Below are 24,313 nucleotides of genomic sequence, written 5' to 3' on the forward strand. Positions count from 1 at the left end.
AAGCTTATGTTTGATGTTATGCACTTCATCTTGATGCTTCAAATTATACATAATGTTTCTTTAAAGGCAAATAGAGCTCTACACCACTTGAGCCATAATCTGGCTTAAATGAAAAAAATCTTTTATTAGAGATTAGATAATCTTTTTTTTTTTTTTTTTTTTTTTTTTTGGCCAGTCCTGGGCCTTGGACTCAGGGCCTGAGCACTGTCCCTGGCTTCTTCCCGCTCAAGGCTAGCACTCCGCCACTTGAGCCACAGCGCCGCTTCTGGCCGTTTTCTGTATATGTGGTGCTGGGGAATCGAACCTAGGGCCTCGTGTATCCGAGGCAGGCACTCTTGCCACTAGGCTATATCCCCAGCCCTAGATAATCTTTTATTATCATGGATTTCCCTGCCTGAGCTGGCTTCAAACAGTGATCCTCAGATTTCAGCCTCCTGAATAGCTAGCATTACTGGTGGCATGAGTCACTGGTGAAGGGCTACCTTTTCTGTATTGCCTGTGTAGGAGGCTAAGGATAATTTAGGACCAAACAACATTTGCCTCAATAATTGCAACAGATACTGGAAATAGAGAACATGCTAAAATGTTATCAAACATTAGGGGAGGCAGTTGGTAGCAGTAGAAGGTACATGTGACCAGGAATTCATAGCTTCAGGTCACAGCCTCAAGTTTAGTATCAGTATCTGTGTCACTTTGTTCATATTTTATTACTGGTAAAATAGAGGTAATGACACTTTCTCTGACTTATCAAGTAAGTTTTCTCTAACGATAAAATCAGGATGTCAAGATGCTTAGAAAGGTTTTAAACATAATATACATTATTAATATGGAAATAACTGTAATATCAATATAATTATATTTGTTATAGAAATAACAGCAAATTTTAATTATTATATTGTAATATGTATTGTAAAACTGTATTAAAAACCTAGACAAATTGCACTGAAAAATATATATGCATAAAATATAAGATTCAAATGTAGCATATGAATATATCTATAAATAGAAGTTGAATTCCTACAAAACTGTAGATAATGAAATTTGTTATCTTAAGTGACTAGGTGATTTCATAATTAAATTATTTCCCTGAAGCTGGAAAAAAAAGCTTTCAAATATGACCTGTAGCACAAGACAGCAATGAATTCATGTATGTGTTATTTAGATATAATGACACTAAGACCACAAGTATATGCACATTGAATTAGTGGAGTTTTTTCAATTCTAAAACTTTGATCTCTTTTGCCAATTAAGTTAATTTTTCAGAGGAACCATGTAAGCAACTGTTGACAAATACTGCAAACAATAGGGGAAAGATGCAGAGCTCAAAAATTTCTCCTCTGCAAAAGCTATTCTTACTAATTATGTGTTTCATTATGACCTAGCAAGACAGGACTTAATTGCTGGCATGGGCCTTTCATTCTCTAGGTCAATGCTGAAAGTTTATTTCTACAGTAAAATTTACCTTTCACATCCTGGGTATTGCTATATAAATCAAACAAAGAGAACTGCTTTCCATTTCTCTCTATTACCACATGTTACTAACCAGAACACTCTTCCATTTTTATTTGGAAGTGGTTTTCAACCTCAAGTATGTTTGGAAACACTGTTAAGCCAAGTCTATTGTGATTAGACCTGTGAGACTTTTTTTTTCTATGTTAATTATCTAAACCAAATGGAGTCCAAAATACTGACCCTCGACTGCCAGTTGAAATAGTCTTTAACCCTCCATCCTGTGTTAAGAGAGACAAATGAGCTAGATTTGAGTTCTCAAACTATCACTCCTGGCTAAAAAGAAAGCAAATAATCAAAACAATCAAATGTTCATTGCTTCCCAAGTTCAGACACCCTATGACAAAGGATATCATGTAAGCAGACATTTGTTAATTACATACATGGATTGGAGGAACTAAACATTTTAACCTCAGGAGAAGCAAAATCCAATGATTTCTCCCCACATTGTATATAGCATATGTACACTTACTCACACACCCATGATCAGACTAAGATCCAGAAGTATTTAATTCTGTAGGCATAAACAACTTAATGAAATCTGCCGAAAGCAGATCCACAAAGATGTTTACGATACAAGCACTGAAGCAAGGCATGTAGACATCTGCTTAAAATAGGAGTTTCCAAATTGAAAAGATTGTATCCTGAATGCCAAAGCAGATGATGGATTTAGAAAGCACAGTGAATGATTTCAAAGTATATTAACTCTCCCCACATCCAAATTTCAACCTAAATTTCAAAAAATTAAAGCCAGATTATCCTTTTAGTGGACAAAGCTTTGATCAATGGTCTCTGTCTTACCGGCTGGCTTCAAGGACTCTGGCTTCAACTAGCTCCCCAATAGTATTTTCTTAAGTTAGGGGTGCTCTCACTTCATTTCAGCTTAGATTTATGAGGCACTGGCAAGCAGGGGAGTGGGCATCATCATCACATTGTTCCCCTAGACTGAATATTGCAAACTGAGTCAATGTGTGTGTGTGTGTGGGGGGGGGGATGTCTTGGTACTGGTTAATCCATTTGTGCTATAAAGTCTGTTTGCTATGGGAGCCAAACTGATGTTCCAGTAAAAGCAAAATGAAGCAAAACTGAAAAAGCCTTTGCTCTGTTTCACCCCTGAAATAGCCCATTCCTTTTGGAGTCCAGGCTCCTGAATGCACAAGAAACTGTAGCCTTGAATGGGGAGAACAGCACTCCCTCCTCAGCTGGAAGCTGCATTTAGAAAGAATGGATCCCCCCCCCAGCTTCTCATAGTCTGAGATATTGTCCCTGCCACTTAGAGGGTGAGCAAAATAGGTTCCAAATGCAGAACAGAGATGTATAAACAGATGCAACTGAGAAGAGTGTGCAGGGTAGGGAGGCAGAAGAGATTGATATCGAGCCTTATTCTGGAATGGGCCACTCTCCTGGTGCCTGTAAGAGGCTCCTAAGCTATTTTAATTATAAATATTTATATCCACGGAAGCAAATTCAGAAGGATTTATATCCCAGGGGAGTACAGATCAATAGATCTGAGCAAACCTCATCTCCAGGCTGACCACTTAACACTGTTATCACCGATTAGGGCTGCTTAGCCCTCTGGGAGGGCGTTGGTTCCCCCCTTGTCCTCTGTAGGTCCACCCCATCCTTGGCCCCAAGAGGTAATCAATAACAGGATGCAAAGATCAATGCCCAGGACATCTGCTTGGCTGCAGTGGCTCACCTTCGAATCTGAGTTTGGTTCGCCCTTGTCTACCTTGCAAATCCCCTTCCCTCTCCGGAACCCATCCTCCCGGATCGGCCAGGTCTTCCCGATTTTGATCTCCAAACTCATTAACTGAAATCATTCCAATTGCTGTGCCTTTTTTTTTTTTTTGAGTACGTAAAGCAAGACTATAACAACGATAACCAAGTTATCGTTCACCTCACTTTTCAAAAGTGAAGAAACTTACCTGACTTAAGGATTGGGTCAGAGTTGATTTCTTGTCTCTTGGCGTGCCGACCGTCTGGTCACCCAGTACTGTGAGAGCGACTGGAGCTGGCTGGGTTACTGTTCCAGGTTTGTCTGCGTCTCTCTATGCTTGGTCTGCAGTTGATAGATCCTCTGCTCCTAAAGCATCCAGCTATTGACCAGCCCAGGGAAAGAAAGAAAAAAAATGGGGAAAAAAATCAATTAATACTAAACAGCTTAACAAAACCCTGCATAACACAGGCCCGAAGCTTCCAGGGTAGGAGTTGAGGTGGTCTCAGTGGCAACAGAGGTTGTGAGGCCAGGCTCAGCCAGCTAGAAAACCTGATGTTCCAGGGACAGGAAGCCAATATGGTAGGCGTGATCTCACACGCACAGACACACAAACACACACATCTCTCTCTCTCTCTCTCTCTCTCTCTCTCTCTCTCTCTCTCTCTCTCTCGTCCAGGCTTGGTCCGACATGCCCTAGTGTGGGAGCAAAAAGGACGCTGCAGGTATAAGGTACATGTTCGTTGTGAACTGGTAGAGGGTGACACACTCACCAGAATGGAAGGGCTGAATCCAAACTCACAGAATGGGTAGATGTCTGTTTCTCTGCATTGTTTTCTCTCTCTCTCTCTCTCTCTTTTTCTGGAAGGAGTGGAATCATTGTTTTATTCTGAAAAGGTTATACAATTTGCATGTGGCAGGAGAGGTAGCCTGGGCTTTTCTTCGTGCGTCTCCCTACCATCACATACAGACACATAGAAAGCTTTTTTTTTTGCTTTTTTTTTTTTTTTTAAAGAAGGGGCAAGAAAATGGGGGAGCACCATACCTCACAGCTGCCAGGCCCTCTCTCTTCTGCAGGAGCTGGCTTTGAAGGCTCAGGATTTTTGCATCTCGCTGTTCCAGCTGTAGAGAGTTTACATAGGGAGGGAGGCAAGGAAGGATCATGAATGTCAACCAATGAGCAATTAGCATGACAAGACTAAAGTATTGATCCACTAAAGCGCACTGCTCTGCTGTAGCCCCAGAGGTAGAGCAGCTCCCCTGTCACTACCTCTGAGACAGCGCATTTCAGAAACCTCCATTGTAAGTTTAGCTACTTTTCATAGCTCCTATCCACTTCTTGTGTAGGGGAGGGTGGCACCCTTATAATGTCATCTGCAGCTATCAAGGTCATTTCCATCCCCAGAAAGAAAGCCGCAAAGAAGAGCATAAAGAATTTGGCTGTCCTACTTCATTTTTTTTTTTTTTAAAGGCAGCTCCCTCCTGATGTTACCAGGCATTTCTATGTATTGATTGGAGAAAGGCTAGGGCGAAATCCTGGCCTGACAGCTAGGGCTGGAAGTAATGTGGTTTTCCATTCTGCATTGGCAGAGGCAAAAGAGCCTTCTGTGGTACCAACTTCTGGCCATTTCAAACACACACACCTCCTGTGCACATTTTACTCTAGAAGAGGGATAGGGAAATGGTGCTGTTTCCCTGAAGCCACAGTCTTCCTAGGTACAAGGCTATATGGCATCAAAAGAGAAAATAATAGCATGTGCAACTCAGCAGACCTGATGGTTCAGATGACACTAGCCAAGTGAGGTGTTACCCCTGCAAGATTTTCCATTATCACTACTGATTTCCTTCCTTTACTATGCCCAGCTATACCAGCACTAACTTTTCTTTACCATTTCTTCTACCTTTTCCCCTATTCATTCCATATCTTCACATTTTACATTTTAAATTTTCTTACTACACTCTGCTATAAAGATCTACTAGCATCCAATCTCCTCCATGAAATCTCACAAGCAGGGGTATCATAAATTCATGTGTGGGATACTACATATGCCCAGGCTTCTATAGCAGTAGAAGCATCATAATGAACAGTATAGCTGTGGTCACTACACACAAAGAGCCTACAGATTAGCTGAATCGATAAGCCACTCACTGACAACAAAACTATCTCCCCATCCATCCATCCATCCATCCATCCATTCACAACCCTATCCACTTGTTGATCCATTCATTTCATGGTTCTCAGAAACTCCTTTTGTTAGGAATTACTCTTTGCTAAAAGTAGAACAAAGATAGTAAACTTGAGTACTCCATATAACCATTTTCCCTTCCTCTTCCCAGATGTACAATTAAAAAAATTTTTTTTCTAGCTCCTTTAGAGTAAGGGTCTTGGAGTAAATGAGTTGCATGTCTCACTTTCCTACATGAGCCTTCTCTTTCTCTTTCCCTTCCAATATGACCTTGATGGTGACATATGGAGATTGGTGATACAATGTGGGTTTTGGAGGGTTTAGCAGAAGAAGAGATATCTGACTCATTTTAGACCACAACAGAAGGTAAAATTTTAATTTTTACACTATTAAATGACTGAGATTTTAGGATTTCTTGTATTAAGGTAAGAATAGCTACCATTACAGTTATCAATAAGAACAACAAAAAGCAGACATGGCCCTTGCCTTCACAGAGGTTGGATTTCCTTGTGAGGGAGATATTCACAAAATAATTACAAAAACAAATATATAAAAGCACAGCTGCATTAAGTAACAAAAGAGAGATGCCGAGACAATATACACATTTGTCAGAGGAAAAGAAAACTGCCACTGTACAATTATATTGAGATACGATTAGTCAATAAATTTGGAGAGTATGGGAGTATTCCAGGATGTGAGACAGAATGTGAAAAGTTGTTGTGGTAAGAGTAAGGTACAGTTCAGAAACCCCCAAAACATCAATTTAAGTAGACTGCAGAAACTGAGAAGGACTATAAGGAATGCAACATGAGGCTGGAGAAAGAAGTAAATTCCAATTCATTCAGGGCCTTATGTAGTTTAGTATCAGTCTTAACACCATTGGGAAGCTATTCAAGTGTTTCATGCAAAGTTGATACAAAAATCACAATGTGTTTGAAACAGTCTCTCTGGCATATGGCAGAGCAGATAACCCCAAAACTAAAAATGTTATGATATTCTAAGTAAAACAGAACTTAAATTCTTTTAAATACAGGGCTAAATAGGGCACTCCCTAAGTGCCAGGTACAAAGAAGACTGGAAATGAGAGCAATAAGCCCCAGGACATATCATTGCCTTGAGGAGCACAGCCTAGTCTCAGTCACTGTGGGAATAGTTAAAACAACTGGACCAGGACAAGGAATCACAGATGTTAACAACTTAGAAGTGAGATCAGATCCCCACACAAGAAAACAAAACTCTTAAAAGATGGCCAAAGGAGAAATACATCCGTCTGTTGTCGCAATGATTCTTATCTTTTCCTGGCTCATGGGTAGGAAAAAAGTCTTTCCTTAGAATTATGACTATGCCTGATAGAGTTTGGAGATGTATATTTACCATCCTCTAAACTCAGAAACCTGTAAGGTGAAATATTAAAATAAAAACCTAGTCTCAGGCTAGGACAATCCCTGTGGCATCTGATAGCAGAAACCCTCAAATACGGAGGAAGACTATACACCTTTGTAGAGGCCACCTAGGATTCTTGTTGATAAATCTTTCTGAGGATGCAGCCATGTTACAAAGTTGAGAACTGCAAGTGAGAACAGTATTCCAAGAAAATGATACATCTGTACCTCTATGAATTTGGGGTGATAGAACAACGTGGTAGAAACTGCAAATAAGTATGCTTAAAATTATTAAGGACATAAAAAAGGTATCAAAATGACGCAAAATATCAAGATATGAAAAAAAGAGAATAAACTGGACTGGTAAGAATAACATAATCAGATCAAGAATGCAACTTTCTACCAAACATGCAGGACTCTTGATATATATTAGAATTTAGAAAGCAATAATATATGTATATGTTACAATTTTCTATCCATATGTAAAATATGTTATTTGTATAAGACAAACCTCTCAATTGTTCTGTTAGTGACATTAAATACATTAGGACATACGACTGTTCCAGGGACAGAGAAACATTTTCCATATTTTAAACTGGTGGTCAGCTCATAAGACATTCTCTGTTATGATGGTTGAAATGTCTCATAAAGGAAAATATCATCTCAGTGTGATTTCTTTGCTTCTTTGCACTCTTTAGCTCAATGTTCTCTATCCAGCTGGGCACAAATTGAGGACATTGGCCTTTTCAATGGTGGACAAAGAACTGTAATGGGAGCAAGGTGACAAGCATCAAAGGAAAGCCCAAAATAAGGAAGGCTCATTATTTTATCAGATACTTTTTTTTTGCTTGCTACTGTTTCAAAAATGATGCCTATGCTTCACAAAAAAGAACTAGAAATAAGTAAATGACTAACATCAAGAGGGTTACCTGTCAGCTTGTGCTAGAGCATGGATTAGCCAAATTTGAAACTAGGTTTGAGTTGTAAGAAGTGTTTTGAGTAGTGAAGGAACTTAAGATAGAAACTAGATGATTTCAAGGTCAAATGGAATTAGGTCAGATTCACTTATCTCAGTCTTTTAAGATATTGGGATTTTTTTTTTAATTCATACTTAGGCACATACCAGGCTATGTATATAATTTCATTCCATTGTCAGAACTTCTCTGCCTAGTGAGCAGTAACAATATCCTTATTTTTTTTTGTGGATTAAAAGAAAAGGGCTAGGCAAGTTGATTTACACTTGCAATTCCAGTTACTTGGGAGGCAGAGGTAAAGGACTGTGGCCTAGAAGTTGGCCTGGGCAAAAGTGCAAGACCCTACCTAAAAAGTAACTAAAGAGCTGTTAGCATATCGTAATTCCTAACAATTATGGCCTGCCCCTTACCACCGCCTATCTAAACTTTTTGGCTTGTATTTGAACAGCCTAAAGCCCAAAACTTTAATTCAGTATTTAGTAAGTATGATGTTTAAATGAAAATATTTCATGGATATACTCCAAAAATACTCAGAAAATTGTAGGACATGTTTTTACAAATCTCTTTAAACACATATCTACAGCCTTCCCACAGAATCTCATGCACCTAGTAGAAACCCAAGTAATACCTTAATGAATCTTGAGAAATAAGAAGAAAATTTCTCATGGGTAAGAAAATGCTTTTTAGAGATGCAAAAAGATGTCTTGTTTCCAAACATGGAGTTCATTTCACTTAGCATCATCTTATGTGTTCATAAGGGTATAGCTATTGGGCCTTGTGATGCTCTGCTATGACTTGCCTAAACCTGTACTAATTATTCCCAATAAGGGAGACCATAGAGTCCATGTTTCTTTGGGTCTGGCTCACTTCACTTAGTATAACTTTTTCCAAGTCCTTCCATTTCCTTACAAATGGAACAATGTCATTCTTTCTGATAGAGGCATAAAATTCCATTGTGTATATGTACCACATTTTCCTGATCCATTCGTCTACTGAGGGGCATCTGGGTTGGTTCCAGATTCTCGCTATGACAAATTGTGCTGCAATGAACATTGTTGTGCTGGTGGCATTACTGTGATTTTGTTTGTGGTCTTTTGGATAGATACCCAAAAGTGGGGCTGCTGGGTCATAGGGGAGTTCTATATTTAGCCTTCTGAGGAATCTCCATACTGCTTGCCAGAGTGGCTGAACCAGTTTACATTCCCACCAACAATGAAGCAGTTGTAACTACTTTCAACGTCCTATGTGTATCTATAGCTTCTATTATTGATGATGTTCTTGTATCACATTCCTGTGGTTGTACCTACACTATCTTTGTAATCTTATCTGCGTATATTGGAAACCGTGTTTACTGGTATTGGAAGTAGGAAATTCAAAGGGAATACCAAATCTGAGAGACACAGGGTAAAAAAAGAGAAACAACTACAAAAGTAATACTTGCAAAACTGTTTGGTGTAAGTGAACTGAACACCTCCGGGGGGGGGGGGGAAGGGAGGGGGGTATGAGGGACAAGGTAACAAACAGTACAAGAAATGTATCCAATGCCTAACGTATGAAACTGTAACCTCTCTGTACATCAGTTTGATAATAAAAATTTGAAAAAAAAAGAAAGAAGATGTCTTGTGTATTTGCTACCAATAAATCCTTCTTGTAATGTTCTCATTCTCAGCTCCATGTTAAAATCACATAGAAATGATTAGCAATGCCAGGACATTACTCCTGGAAATTTTGATATAGCTGGTCTGGTTTGGAGCATCTATGCTTAAAAAAAATGCCATGGTATTCTAATGTACAGAACCACTAGGCAAGATTTATTGTTGTTGTTGTTGGCTGTAGGGCTTGAACTCAGGGCTTGGGCACTGTCCCTGAACTTTTTTGCTCAAGGCTAGTGTTATATCACTTTGAGCCATAGTGTGACTTCTAGTTTTCCAGTGGTTAATTGGATATAAGAGTCTCACAGACTTTCCTGCCTGGGCTGGCTTCAAACTGCAATATTCAGATCTCAGCCTCCTGAGTAGGTAGGATTACAGGTGTGAGCCACCGGTGCCCAGCTAGGCAAGATTTTTTAGGGTCCTATCATGCATGTTGCTAAGTTTTTAATGATATATTTCTAGGGATTTTTTCTTTTTCACTTGATTGTGTGCTGTCATATGACCAATTTTAGGTATAATATCAACTCATTATGTGACTATCACAGCAGGGCAGTATTCCACTGAAATGGAAACTGTCAATTTAGAATAGCCTTGATAGGGTACATGAGGAAAACAGTGGCATATATTTTGAACACTTTATTACTTCAAAATTTATATGTGAAACCTAATCATCATTGTGATGGTTCGGAAGGAAGAGCCTTGGGGATGATTATGTCATGAAAACAGAGCCTGCAACAATGATACTAAATCTGATGGCTTCTCAGCCTCTGGCACTGTCAAAAATAAATTTCTGTGGTTTACAAATACTCTGTTTATGATATTTTTGCTATAGTAGTACAGATGTACATAGACATAGACTCATACATCCATTGATAATGCTGATACTTAACAACAGACAAGTGGTGGTAGACAATATTCGTTGGGCACATGGATCCTCTACATTCTAAAAAAAATCCTAATGTTGTTGAAGGGGTAATGTGCCCAGATTCAGGGAATGGTGTCATAGAAGGGACTTCAGAATAATAAGAAGTGCAAAAATTGCTGGTGGACAAAGTATTTACCCTATAGAAAATAGAAAGTGCTACATAAGTTCAGTGTCAGGAAAGAGAAATTCACAAATGAAGTGAGGCTTGGCAAGTTCCTTAAGTTAGCAAAAGGGTCTCTGCAGAAACCACAGATGACCTGCAAAAGTAAGCCACATTCATGTATTCTCTCCTTTCCTGCCTTCAATCAGAGCAGATTCTCCTACTGAAAATGGATAGCTGATCAACTTTAGTTATGTATGAATCTGGGGCAAAGTTTTAAGCTTGATCTTATGAATGAAGAATTCATAACTGGAAGAAATGGTTCCCTTTTATCCAGAATACTTTTTCAGAGTCAATATAATATTATTTAGGATGCTGGCAAGGAAATTAACCAGAAACCATATAATGCATTTGTAAAACATCAAACCATTGTTAGTTTGCCATAAGATCCATCATCAGTATCCTGAACTATAAGAGACACTGGTTCTCTGCCTTTACTAGAGTACTAGAAAAAAACTGCTGTGATTGTGAAGGCCTGTAAACTGCTTAATCCTTTAAAGAAAGCTAAAGGAAATTTCTATCAGTCTAGTTTGTATAATTTTTTCCAAATAATTCATTTCTACAATGTATACAACTGCTACTTTTTTTTTTTTTTTTTTTTTTGCCAGACCTGGGGGCTTGGACTCAGGGCCTGAGGACTGTTCCTGGCTTCCTTTCACTAGCACTTTGCCTCTTGAGCCACAGCGCCTCTCTGGCCGTTTTCTATATATGTGGTACTGAGGAATCGAACCCAGGGCTTCATGTATATGAGGCAAGCACTCTTGCCACTAGGCCATATTCCCAGCCCTACAACTGCTACTTGAACTGGCTTGTCTGAAACTTTTTTTTTTTGCCAGTCTTGAGGCTTGAACTCAGGGCCTACTTGTTGTCCTTAAGCTTCTGTTGCTCAAGGCTAGCTCTCTACCACTCGAGCCACAGTGCCACTTCTGTTTTTTCTGAGTAGTTTATTGGAGATAAGAGTCTCACACACTTTCCTGCCTGGGCTGTCTTAGAACCACAATTCTCAGATCTCAGCCTCCTGAGTAAGTAGGATAATGGCGTGAGTCACTGGCCCCCAGCTGTCTGAAAGATTTGTAGAATCCGGGTGAGAGTTCAAATGGAGATCTATATACCACATGTCTAAATAGCTAAAAGCTTAAAAAGATGTTCTAACTTCCTGCCCTGTCAAATATATACCTTTGTCACACCCTGGGAAACCATGTTAGGAAAGTTTAGCCCGGAGAGTTTAGATTGTAGGCTTTGGCTGTATGGGGAAGCAGTTAACATTCCCAGATTGTAATCCATTCTCCATTGCTTTCTACTCCTGGTTTTGTTTCTTGCTATGAATGACTTCATGTTATATGTGTGGGAAACTCTGCTTGCACATCCAAGATTCATTTCCCACAAACATTTCCTGTAAGCAGTTATCTGTTGACTAGTGATGTAGAGCACAAGGATGGACCTTAGGAAGCAGTCTGTACAGATTTTGGAAGCATGCTTGAAATTCCAGAGTCCTTGCAGAGGCAGGGTGGACTGGAAGTGGTTACTTGGCACTTTGCCCCTTCTTTGTCCCAGAAACTCCTCATGCAATGGGAAGAGATGAGAATCAGCTATAGTAGGGCCAAAACAGAGCTCAATATTATGGAGCCCTAAATTGGGGACTATGTTGCTGTACTTTAGGATTCCCTGATTGGCTGCTTGTCAGCAGTGAGAATTTGTGTACTTAAACTGCATGAGCCTCAGTTTTATAATCTGTATAAGGGGTCATAAAGCTGCTACTATTGGCTGTGGAGAAGTCTAAATAAATTTAGTAAGGCATATAAGAGTGCTTTGTAAAAATGCCATATTCTACTCATAAATTGTTATGCCATTTTGTTTTCAATTTTACCATATATTAAATCAAAGGGCAACACAGCTGCATGATATACAAACATTCATGCTCTCATTAACTATAATCAAAACAGCAAAATGAAGAGCTAATGACAAAAGAGTAAGAATTATTAAATACCTTTTAGATTTTATTTCTGCCAAACCTGAAAATTCTTCCAGGTCTAGATTGATTTCTTTGGGACCCTGGATCTTACAGAATGTGTCTATTTGCACTGGCAATCTAGGTCCCCAAGCTGATGCTGTGTAGAGGATATTACTCTTCAGCTATAAGGCAAGGCAGTTCCAGCATTAAACAGGAAGCAGACTAATATCTCATCAGTTCAGCTGGCAGAGAATATGCAGTGTACTTTTGTGGCAAAGGCAGGAGACAGAATGAGCAGGGTGTGCCAGGGAATGAATTACACCGTGAGCTTCTCTGTCCATAAAAATGAGGCCACTGTAGGGTCAGGCGGGTGCGTGATATGTCACAGAGGCAGGTTAAACTGACTCGACCCTCTGGCTTGCTGATTTGAAGCTGACAGAAGGGGCTGTGCTGTGGCTCTGAGCTCAGAATATCTTATTCTTGTCTGTGGCCATTTTGAATCAAGAAGCCTCCGGATTTTTTCTTTGTGATGATGGTATTTTTTTTCTTCTTTAATAAAGCCCATTTCAATCTTGTACAGAAATACAAATCAGTTTTATTCTCAGGGTATGGATTTTGGTTCATTTGGGGAAAAAATCCACATATCTTTATCACCTTTTAGCATCTTGCTAAATAGAACAAATTGTACTATTTCTGGTTTTCCCCCCCCTTGCTTTTCAAAAGCAATTACTTCCCTGTCATTTCTAGACATTCAGGCAGAAGAGTGTGCCTTGATTACCCATCCTTCTACTTCCCTCCCCCTTTCAAGTCCTCCGGCTCCTGCACTGCTAGGGAAGGATTCAATTAAATGAGGTGTCAATGGAGCTACAATGGTTTCAGGTCAGAGACATCAGTAAAAAGCTGCAGAGCTCTGGCTGCCCCGTGTATGTAAATGTATATATTTATACCAAGGATGTCAACTTGCAGGACTTTCCTACTCTGCTCTTCCCTGATCAAAGATGATTGCTGAGGCAATTACTGCAAAGGAAAAGAAAATCAGGGCCTCTTCCTCATCCTTGTGCTATAGGAGTTTAATTGCCTGGAATAATGGTGCACAGTCTTTTTCTTTTGTACAAGGCATACATGAACTTCCACAAATGGCGTGCTAGGGCACACCAGAGGATGGCCATGCAGGAAAATTTTCATGTACTTGTGCAAGTACAAATACACATCGCTGCCTGATGAAGAAAAAATACTATATTCTCTGGCTAATTCTATAAAAGCACTTCAGAGTATTTGGTCCATATTAAAAGCTATGGTCTTGTCGTCTGTTACAAAAGATTGAACATTTTTATTCTTGTACCAAGAAAGTAGCTAAAGTTTAAAAAGGAAAGCCCACCAATTCCTTACATTGCTTTTGTTGCTTGCCTAATTCTTTTGTACACAGCTGCGGAAGTCCTAGGTCTCCAAATAAATATTGAAAAACCCTCTCAGACCCTTTTTGCTTGTGTAGGCAGTTAGAAGGACAAGTTGTGTATTCAATGTTATCCACTATATTCTAGGCTCTTCTGTTTTGGTTCTCATGTGACATGGCCATGAAGAGGGATTCTAACCTGCATCATCAAATACAGAGAGTGACATTTGAATACAGAAAATTTGAGCTCTCTGTATACTAGTTTTGCTGTGTCCAGGCACTGACTGTTTAACTGGCTTCAGGCTGGGGCGAGTCCTTGGTCATTTGTAGGGCAGACTCTAAGCATCCACATTGCAGCCTTAGGTTTCCATTTCAGCCTCTTGAGGGCTGTTAGATTTTAAATATAATTATTTGGCTTAATTGGTTCCTCCTTTGACAGCAAGTGAGGATAGACAGAGGAAACCTAGTACAAACCCTGTCATCAACACAAAGACATGCTGCAGATACTTGGCTTTGTATTAAGACCACTCTGTTTCCCTTTTTCTTTTGTGGATTACTCAGTTAAAGCTGTAGGACCTAGGCACACATTCATCCTCTCTAGGATTGTTAAGTATAAACAAAGCTTTTCGGAGAAGGGGAATTTAGATATTTTTTTTCATTACTGTGATTTTTGAAAATTCAAAAAAAATTTCTCTGAAATTTTCAGAAGATGGTGGTGGTAGTGCAAACCAAACACAGATTTCAAGGCACTTAATTTTACAGCACTGGAGCGGAATGGGGCTACATAGAAGGAAGCCATAAATATGCCAAAGTGTTGTATCCTTGATAGTGTCAGATGTTCTGTTTTGTTTCTTGTAGTTCTTAAAACTGACTCTGTGCTTAGGTTTTGTTATTTTCGATCCCTTTCCCTTACAAGAAGTCTAAATCGAGCTGCAGCCTCCCAGTTGTACTCATGCTGATGGACTTGGATTCTAACCAGCCCTGAGTGTTCAGTCTATCAGAAAAGGAAGAAAAATAAACAGATAATTACAATACAAGATAAAGGCATGAAAAAGCAAGTGCACAGTAACGGGAGAGTACCTAGGAGGCACTCTTAACCTATTTGTGAGAGGAAGAAATGACTTGGCATCGTTTTCTGGAGATGGTGATCTCTGGCTAGACTCGGCAATCAGGGTACCAAGTACAAAAGCAGCCTTTAATATTTCTTTTGTCAAATGGTTTGTTTCAAGCAGTTGGTTCACTGTAACCTTCATTTAACCGGAAGTCTAATGCCATTCCCAGGATGTTTGCAAACTCCTGGGTGGGAATGTCTCGAAGGCCAGCTCCTACTGCCTGTTTGATGTCACTGGCATTGAAATTTCTTTGCTCTGTCTCATCTCCCAGTCTGGAACAATGCAGGGGTGGCTCTTACTACTACACCAAGAGTTTGAATGAATCACTCATATGGAGTGTTTGTATGAAAATTCTGAATTTTGGAGGGAATAAGGGTTATACCATGTATAGTGGTCCTTCCTTTGTTTTTCAGAATTTCCTCTCTCTATATTCTATAGCCCCTTTCTTCATACTCCTCTTACAGCAATTCAGCTGTATAGAGGATGGAAAGCCCTAGAGTTCTCTACCTCCACTATTGCTCCAGCCTGTGCCACACATACATGCCACATATACATGCCTTTTAGAGATGCACCACTGTCATGCACATACAAACAACAGGAATCTTAGTGTTTTTCTTTACCCTTCCCTTCTTCCATCCCTTTCTCATTTCTTCTCTCCTTCCTTCCTTCTTTTTCTTTTTTCTTCCTTTTCTTCTCTTTTTCTCTCTCTCTTTCTCCTCTACTTGTCTCTGCAGAAATTGAGTTATGTCCTAGCCTTAGAAATCTGGAAACTATAGGGTTGAAACATCAAGTCAGAAGTTGAAGAATATTGCTAATAATTACTGCAATATTGCTAATAATTACTGGAAATAATATAATATGAGCTGGAAATGAACATAGTGTTTCCCATAAAATACAAGAAAAGGAATCTCTCACTTACCAGAAGGTTGTTTAGCAGGTGGATGGTTTAAAATAAATACAAAATAAAATATATATATATTACTACTACCATGCTTCCTATTCATCTCATTAGCCAAGTAGCTAGAGTGACTCTTTTCACTCCACCTGCTATAGGTACAGATGAAAAGCTAAGAACTATATAATTAGACCCCTACCTTATGGCTTTATTAGGTACTTCATTTACATTATCTCATTGAATCTTTATGGTCTGGGGCTAGCCCAAGCAAAAACACACTCTTTCAGAAAAATAATTAAAAAGAAAATGGCCAGGGGCATGACTCAGGTAGTAAAGCACCTGCTATAGCTATGACTGCCTACATTAAAAAAACCAGAAAGATCTCAAGTAAATGATTTAATGGTATCCCTGAAGTTCTTAGAAAACAGGAGTGGATAGAATGACATAACAACAATTAAGACATGGCTAGTCTTTTGTAGAGCTACTAAAAGAAAATAAAAATATTCAAAAAGAAAAAATAAAGTTAAGCATAAAAAGAAATAGAAACATGATACAAAACATCCATGAAACAAAATTTAGTTATTTGAAAAAGCAAACAAGATAGACAAACTTTAGCCAATTAATCAAAAGAAAGAGGAAAGAGACTCTCAAATAATAAAATTAGAGATGAAAATGGAGTACCAAAAGAAACATCAATGAGGATTAACATAATCCTTTGAATCAAAAATATAATCTAATAAATTGGAAAATCTAGAAGAAAGGGATAAATATATATGACCTACTTAAGTCGACCCAGATAATTATAGCCAGCAAAGAAAAGTCCAGGGCTAAATGGATTCTGTGTTCTACCAGATCTTTAAAGAAGACTGTCACTGCAATGTTTTCTTCAAAGAATGTGTTTACAATTATTCCCTAAGCTAGAAAAGGAACGAATGTTACAAAACCTTATTTGAAGCCAATAATACTCTTATACCAAATTCAGCTAAGGACACACATACACACAAAACAAAATTAAACAAAAACAACAACAACAAAATTCACTACAAACCAATTATCTTAATGAACATAGAAATAAAAATGATTAATAAAATACCTAAAAAATAAAATCGACAACACATTAAAATGACCATATACTTTGATCAAATTAGCTTCATTCCAGGGATACAAAGATGGCTCAACACATGCACATCAATAAATTCAGGATAGCACATAAATAGAATCAAGGAAAAAAAAATCACACAATCATCTCAATGGATGCAGGGAAAGCATTCTTTGATAAAATTCAACATCCCCTTTTTATACAAAGATCAAAATATACTAGAAAGCCGGGAGCCAGTGGCTCATGCCTCTAATCCTAGTTACTCAGAGAGCTGAGATCTGTGGTTTGAAGCCAGCCTGGGCAGGAAACTCTGTGAGACTCTTATCTCCAATTAACCACCCAAAAGTCAGAAGTGGAGCTGTGACTCAGGTGTTAAGAGTGCTAGCCTTGAGAACAAGACCAAAGCTCAGGGAAAGCACCCAGGGCCCTGAGTTCAAATTTCAGGGCTGGCACACACACACACACACACACACACACACACACACACACACACACACGGGACAGAAGGAATGTTTATAAAAACTATATATGACAAACATATCTCCAATGTCATACTAAATGGGGGAAAGCTCCCTAAGACCATTTCTTCTAACATCAGAAATAAGACAATAATGTATCACCTTCCTGTGGTTGTATCTACACTATCTCTGTAATCTTATCTGAGTATATTGGAAACCGTCTATACTGGTATTAGAACTAGGAAATTGAAAGGGAATACCAAAATTGGGAGACACAGGGTAAAAAAAGACAAACAACTACAAAAGCAATACTTGCAAAACTGTTTGGTGTAAGTGAACTGAACACCTCATGGGGGGAAAGGGAAAGGGGGAGGAGGGAGGGAGGAATGAGGGACGAGGTAACAAGCAGTACAAGAAATGTATCCAATGCCTAATGTATGAAACTGTAACCTCTCTGTACATCAGTTTGATAATAAAAATTTGAAAAAAAATAACAAAAATTAAAAAAAAGAAATAAGACAATAAGACAAGGGTATACTTCCTCTCACTTCACTTTTAGTAAATATAGTTCTTGAACTTTTTTGTTGTTGTTGTTGGTCATGGGGCTTGAACTTGGTAACGTGAACTTTTAGCCAAAGCAATAAGGCAAGAGAAATAAATAAAAGGGATACAAATAGGAAAAGAAGAAATCTGTTGTTCCCATTTGCAGGTTAAATGATCCTATACTTCTAAAGATTCTAAAGGTTCCAAGAAAAAACAACAACAAAAGTTCTTGAATCTCTAGTTTAACATAAATACGAAGAGGCTAACAAATAAATCAGGAAAAATAATTTCATTTACAATAGTCTAAAAATATCCAGAAATAAGCCCAAGGAGGTGAAAGAACTTTATAATAAAAACTATGAAACACTGAAGAAAGAAATAGAAAACATAAGAAAATGGGAAAGACCTCTCATTTTCATGGATCTGCAGTGTTCAAATGAAAATGGCTGTACAATGAAAGCAATCTACCGATTCTTGACACAGAATGACATAAAAACAGAAAAATCAGTCCTAAAATTCATTTGTGAGACTCCAATAGCATAAGCAATCCTAAGCAAAGAGTAATACTGGGCGCACCATAGGACCAGACTTCAAATTATACTCCAAATACAGATGTGGTTGGATACAAAAACAGACAGACCAGTGGAACAGAGAAGACCCATTCTCAATGAAGGTGTCAAAATACAAATAGAAGAAAAGACAGCTTCTATAACAAAAGTAGCGTTGGAAAACTGGGTACCCACATGTAGAAGACTGAAACTAGATTCCTATCTCTCACCCTGTCAGTTCAAAAAGGATCGAAGACCTTAATGTAAGACCTTTTAAAACAACTATAGAAAGATATTTGGAGATATAGACAAAGGCATAAGCTTTCTGAACAGGTTTCTAATAGCTCAGAAAATAAGAGCAACGGTTGACAAATGGAATTGCATCAAGCCAAAAAGCTTCTGTACATCAAAGTAAACAATTGCTAAAATCAAGAGCTAATTGGTAAACAATTAAAAAATCTTTCCCAGCTAGTCATCAGATGAAAAATTAATAACTAGAATACATAAAGCACTCCAAAAATAAAATGTAAAAACAAACAATTCAATTTATAAATGGGTAAAAGAATTGAACAATTCTCAAAAGAAGTACAAATGGTGAATAAATACATAAAAGAAATATTCAATATCCTTAGCACGAAGGAAATGGAAATAAAAAATGAAATTGAGAATCCATCGCTCCTCAGTCAAAACTACTATCATCAAGAAACAAACAGCAGGGGGCTGGGGATATAGCCTAGTGGCAAGAGTGCCTGCCTCGGATACACGAGGCCCTAGGTTCGATTCCCCAGCACCACATATACAGAAAACGGCCAGAAGCGGCGCTGTGGCTCAAGTGGCAGAGTGCTAGCCTTGAGCAGGAAGAAGCCAGGGACAGTGCTCAGGCCCTGAGTCCAAAGGCCCAGGACTGGCCAAAAAAAAAAAAAAAAAAAAAAAAAAAAGAAACAAACAGCAAACACTAGTGAGGTTGTAGGGAAGAAAGAACCCTTATACATTGTTGGTGGGAATTTGGATTAGTGTAGCCACTATAGACTCAGGATGAAGGTTCTTCAAAAACAGGATTCTGTTACACCACTTCTGGGAAAGTATGTGAAAGAATGTAAGTCAGTATACAATAGAAACACTTGAACACCCATATGTATCGTTGTACTATTCACAATGGTAAAGTTACAGAATTAGTATAGGAGCCAATCAAAATGATGTGGTATATATATACATATATATACACATATACATATATATAATATTATACATATAACACATACACGGGAGTATTATTCCAGGAAAAATATAGTTCTAGAAGTTATCAAGAAAAGCCAGACTAAGGAATGACAAAAATCATGTTTTCTCTCATATGCATAACTTAAAACTAAAAGAAAAGAGAGAGAGAAATGGAGATGAATGTAAAAGAGGGACAGACTGGGTGAAGGAAAATCAGTAGAAACAGAGAACAAAAGGAGAGAGTGATGGGAAGAGTGAATAAGATCGAAATGCTTCATATATGCATTTGAAAATAGAGTACTGAAATCCACTGAAATTGTATAAAAGTGGGGGAGGGGATGGGTCTCAGAAAGAGTAACATGGGAATAAACTTTCATCCAAGCACAGTATATGTATATACGGCCTAGTCACGAAACCGTTTTGTATAAGTAACGTAGGGTTGTAAAATAGAAAAAATAAGTGGTTGAACTTCTATAATCCTCCATGTACAGCAAAATTTTCTTCATAATTTTACATCTTCATATTTCCCCTCATTTTCTAGCAGGCTATTTCCTTACGATTATAAGCAAAGAAAATAATGAGTATCCAATTACTTTTTTCCTGTTTAAATTTCTAGCAATCCTTCAGCATTATTTTCAATTAATTTTTCCTATATTTGTCTTCCTTAATGGGCCCATTATTTGCTTTAAAAAAGTATTTTGAGAGCTTGCCTGTGCTTACAACCTTATATGGTAATCTTTAAAAGGAAAACTGGCTTAAAATGTCTTAAAGGGGGAATTTGGGATATGGTCTCTTTGTAGACAATATGGTCTCCGTATACCATCAGTATGATAGTGCCTGGCTCAATGCAGACGTGAATGCTAGTTGGATCAAATGTAAAACAAAGAGTAAATCTTTATAGAGATTAATTCTTGGTAAAGATACATGGGAAGTATGTCTGTGCGCAAATCCTTTCCAGAAGGGGCAGGCTGCAAATGCAACAGTGCCTTGTTCTTCCTCTTATTCACAGGGTTGTCTACACACTGTCCGCTCAGAGAAGCACATACACAGTAATCACACCCTTCTGCCAGCATAGATGGGTTTCAGCCTGTGCTTTGTTTCACCATGGCCGTGTCTAGTTTCAATAAACACCGGCTCTCAGGGTGCTTGTGGTTTTTAGTCCAAGCTGAGGATGCACGCTTACATGCTGCCTGTCTCCCCGTGTTTAGCTGGCAGTGCTCACAGCCCCTCCCCCACCCGCCCTTTCCACTGTTGCTGCTACTACTTTTATTCAATTCAACACTTGAGGGAACTGCAGATGAAATGCCTCTGAATCTAAATTGCCAGCAATGGAAATAACAACCTATTTTCTGACCTCCCCTTCCTCCACCCACACTCTTCGAATCTGAGTCTGGGAGCACAAAGCTGCTCTGTCTCTGTCTCTTGGGTTTAGTGGTATAAGTGATTTTTCTGGGCTAGGAAAAAAAAAAAAAAGAAGTAGAGCCTCAAAGAAAAAATCCTTAAGGAAAAAAATATTTGGTAAGAGAAAGAAATGGGTATGCATATGTTTAAAAGGCCTATACAAATGCTGGGGGATATATGATGTGGAAGCAGAAATTGGAATTTACACACCATGCAGTGAGGCTGCTGTCACCTTGGGAGATTATCCAGGAACTCTGCCAGCACTAATCGCTGCCCCAGCTTTTTTGAAATTTCTCTTATGGAATTGCTCTCAGCATCAGTACATTGGAAACATGAGAAAACAAGCCCTGGTAACACCTTATTTAAAAAAAATCTAGACGGTATTATATCTACTTAAAAAAATCAAATTCTTTCTCCAAGCAAATAAACCTATTATTGATGAGAGATTTAAGATGTGAGGCTTTAATTAAAAAACAAAAAAAAAATCAACAACAAACCCTATTATGTGCCAAGAGGCAAGAGCTATGGTGAACAGTACTACTCCCATTTGGAGTGAAGAGTAAACTACTTCTTGAGAGATTAAGTAACTTGTTAAGGCCACAAAGTCAAGGAGTAGGAGGGGAGTATTTGCACCCAGGGCTGGGTTTTTGTGGGGCAAAGGTATTGTAGGACTTGCTATGCATTACGTACTTGGCTTCAAACTTGTTATTCACTTAGGCTGGCCTCAAACTCATGATTCTTCTGTTTCACTCTCCTAAATACAGGCATGATCCATCATTCCTGGATTTAAAAGGATTTCTGCACTTGATGTTACTTACAAGGTCAATGAGTCATCAAGAGAATTTCTAAGGAATGGTTTGTGACAATTTGGCTGGGCTTGTGGGAGTGTACCTGCTATCTACACTCTGGATGTGGGAGGCACAGTAGATGGGTACAGTGATATTTATGGATAAACACAATAGGCCTTGGCATAAAGCAAGACCTCTGAAAGTAACCAGAACCAAAAGGGACTGGAGATGTGGGTCAAGAAGTTTAATCCTTAGTACTACTATAAAGAGGAATCATTCTTTATCTGAAATGTGCTTTAAAAATTTTTATCTTTCAGCGGCTCCCATATTTATTTTCCTGAGCAAACAAACAACAAAAACATAAATAACCCCAAGTCACTTTTAAGATCTCAACTACCTATTACCTAGAGAGTAAGGTTCAAAATTGCTTGTAGGGTTGACGACAGAAGGGTAGGTTGAGGTCAGTATGCATGATAATGGGATGTAGTATATGGCTGAGGTACTGGGTTTGCAATGAAGTGACGATCTCAATTACCGACTAAATTTTGTGGATGGGCACAACTGTTCAAGGAGAGTGTGCTGCTTATTCTGTTTATTCCAAGATGTGTTTTTAGTTCTGTATCTTTCTGGGAGGCTGACCTCTACTGGGCACGCCATGTAGATTTCTTTATGCACTGGACATACCAGTGGGAGGCAACAAGGGTAGAAGAAGGTATTCAGGTATTTATTCCTTCCACTTTATCCATGTCTTCCCACTGTTCTGGTGTTGTGGAAGTAGCCAGGTTGTCGATGGCTCAAGTTCTCATTGAACAGCCTTTCTATTGCTCAGTTTTCAAGGGACTCTGGTAAGCACACCACCATTCCTCTCTTTGGTCTTCTGGGCTCTGGGGTGAGTGATAATGGCTTTTTCTACTAATAGTCTCTGGGTACCTCACCATTCCACTGCTTCCTTTAACCCTGCTCACACCTCTATATCTAGTCTATTCATTTCACTGTTTGTTTTAGATGAAACCCCATTTAGTTATACTTTCTTAAAGGTAAGTGTGAAATATGTCTAACAGAGACACGAGCAAATGTGAGTTAAATTTCATTTAAGAAAAAAATACTTCAAAAACACATTACCCTCTTTTTACAGAAGTAAAAATTATGTGTCATTTTAATGAACATTTGGGCATTACAGTCAAAAGGAAGGATACAGACTTATTCCATTAAATTTAGCTCTGACAGAAGAATTAGTGGGTTATTAGTGAAGCAATCATACATCTCTAACATTTTTATTGCATTTCTACTTGGTGACTATACAGTTTGGGGAGCCATTTGAAAATAGTTAACTCTATAAGTAATGGACCAAGCTTAGTTCATCACATTTTGGCATTTTTAATTGATAAAATGTCTATCCACGAGGCATAACTAAGAAATCTACAGTGTTGAGCATATGAGACAACATGCTAGCCTGCTGGGAAAGAAATCACTTTAGAAATCATTTTATTGTTTGTTTTTAGTTTAGTTATAGGAGTCCTTCTGACACAAGCTCTTTCTTCTCTGGCTTCTTTTCCAGCATCAGAAGCACATTTTGTTTCTCCCAAAGTGGTTAAAACTGACATATTAGGAAGTGTCTACAGGCTGAAGTATGAGCCAATTTCTAAGAATTGAAAACCGTTGCCAAAAAAAGACAAAAAAAAAAAAAAAAAAGACAGGGACCAGTACTTCCACAATTCAAACAGTCTGTGGATACTATCACTGAAAAATGACTTGAATTTTGTGCAGCTCCATCGCTCACAACTCCACTTCTGCCACCAACCCAAATTTCACTCCCATTCAATGCTGGAGAATGTATGTGGTGAGGAGGTGGAGGGGAGTGAGTTTTAGAATCAGCCTTTTTTGCTGGGGAAAAACTGCAGGCCCTGGACAGCATTTCATTTTTGCCAGTTCAGTGTTTGCTGATCTTTCATGCTGTCTAGAAAAGCTTTGCTTAAACCCTCTAATTTCACATTAGCCTTTTCTTTTCTACAGGGCAAGACCATATCCGAACAGTATAGAATGATAGTCAAAGATAAAACAACAAAATAAGAGAAGGGAAAAAGTTAAACGAAGGAATTACAATATTACAGGATAGTATCTGATTAACCAAGCATCTCTTTTGATAACAGTTTTACATTTTCTTTTGTTAAACTTAATTTTATTGTCAAGGTGTTGTACAGAGAGGTTAGTTACATATGTAAGGTAGTAAGTACATTTCTTGTCATATTTGTTACCCCCTCCCTCATTGTTCTCCACCCCCCTCCTCAACTTGCTTATTTGTTTTGTTTTGGTTGCCAGTCCTGGGGCTTGGACTCAGGGCTTGAGCACTGTCCTTGGTTTCTTTTTGCTCAAGGCTAGTACTCTACCTCTTGAGCCACAGT

This window comes from Perognathus longimembris, chromosome 10 (assembly GCF_023159225.1).
Source record: "Perognathus longimembris pacificus isolate PPM17 chromosome 10, ASM2315922v1, whole genome shotgun sequence".
In the NCBI taxonomy this organism is placed as follows: Eukaryota; Metazoa; Chordata; class Mammalia; order Rodentia; family Heteromyidae; genus Perognathus; species Perognathus longimembris.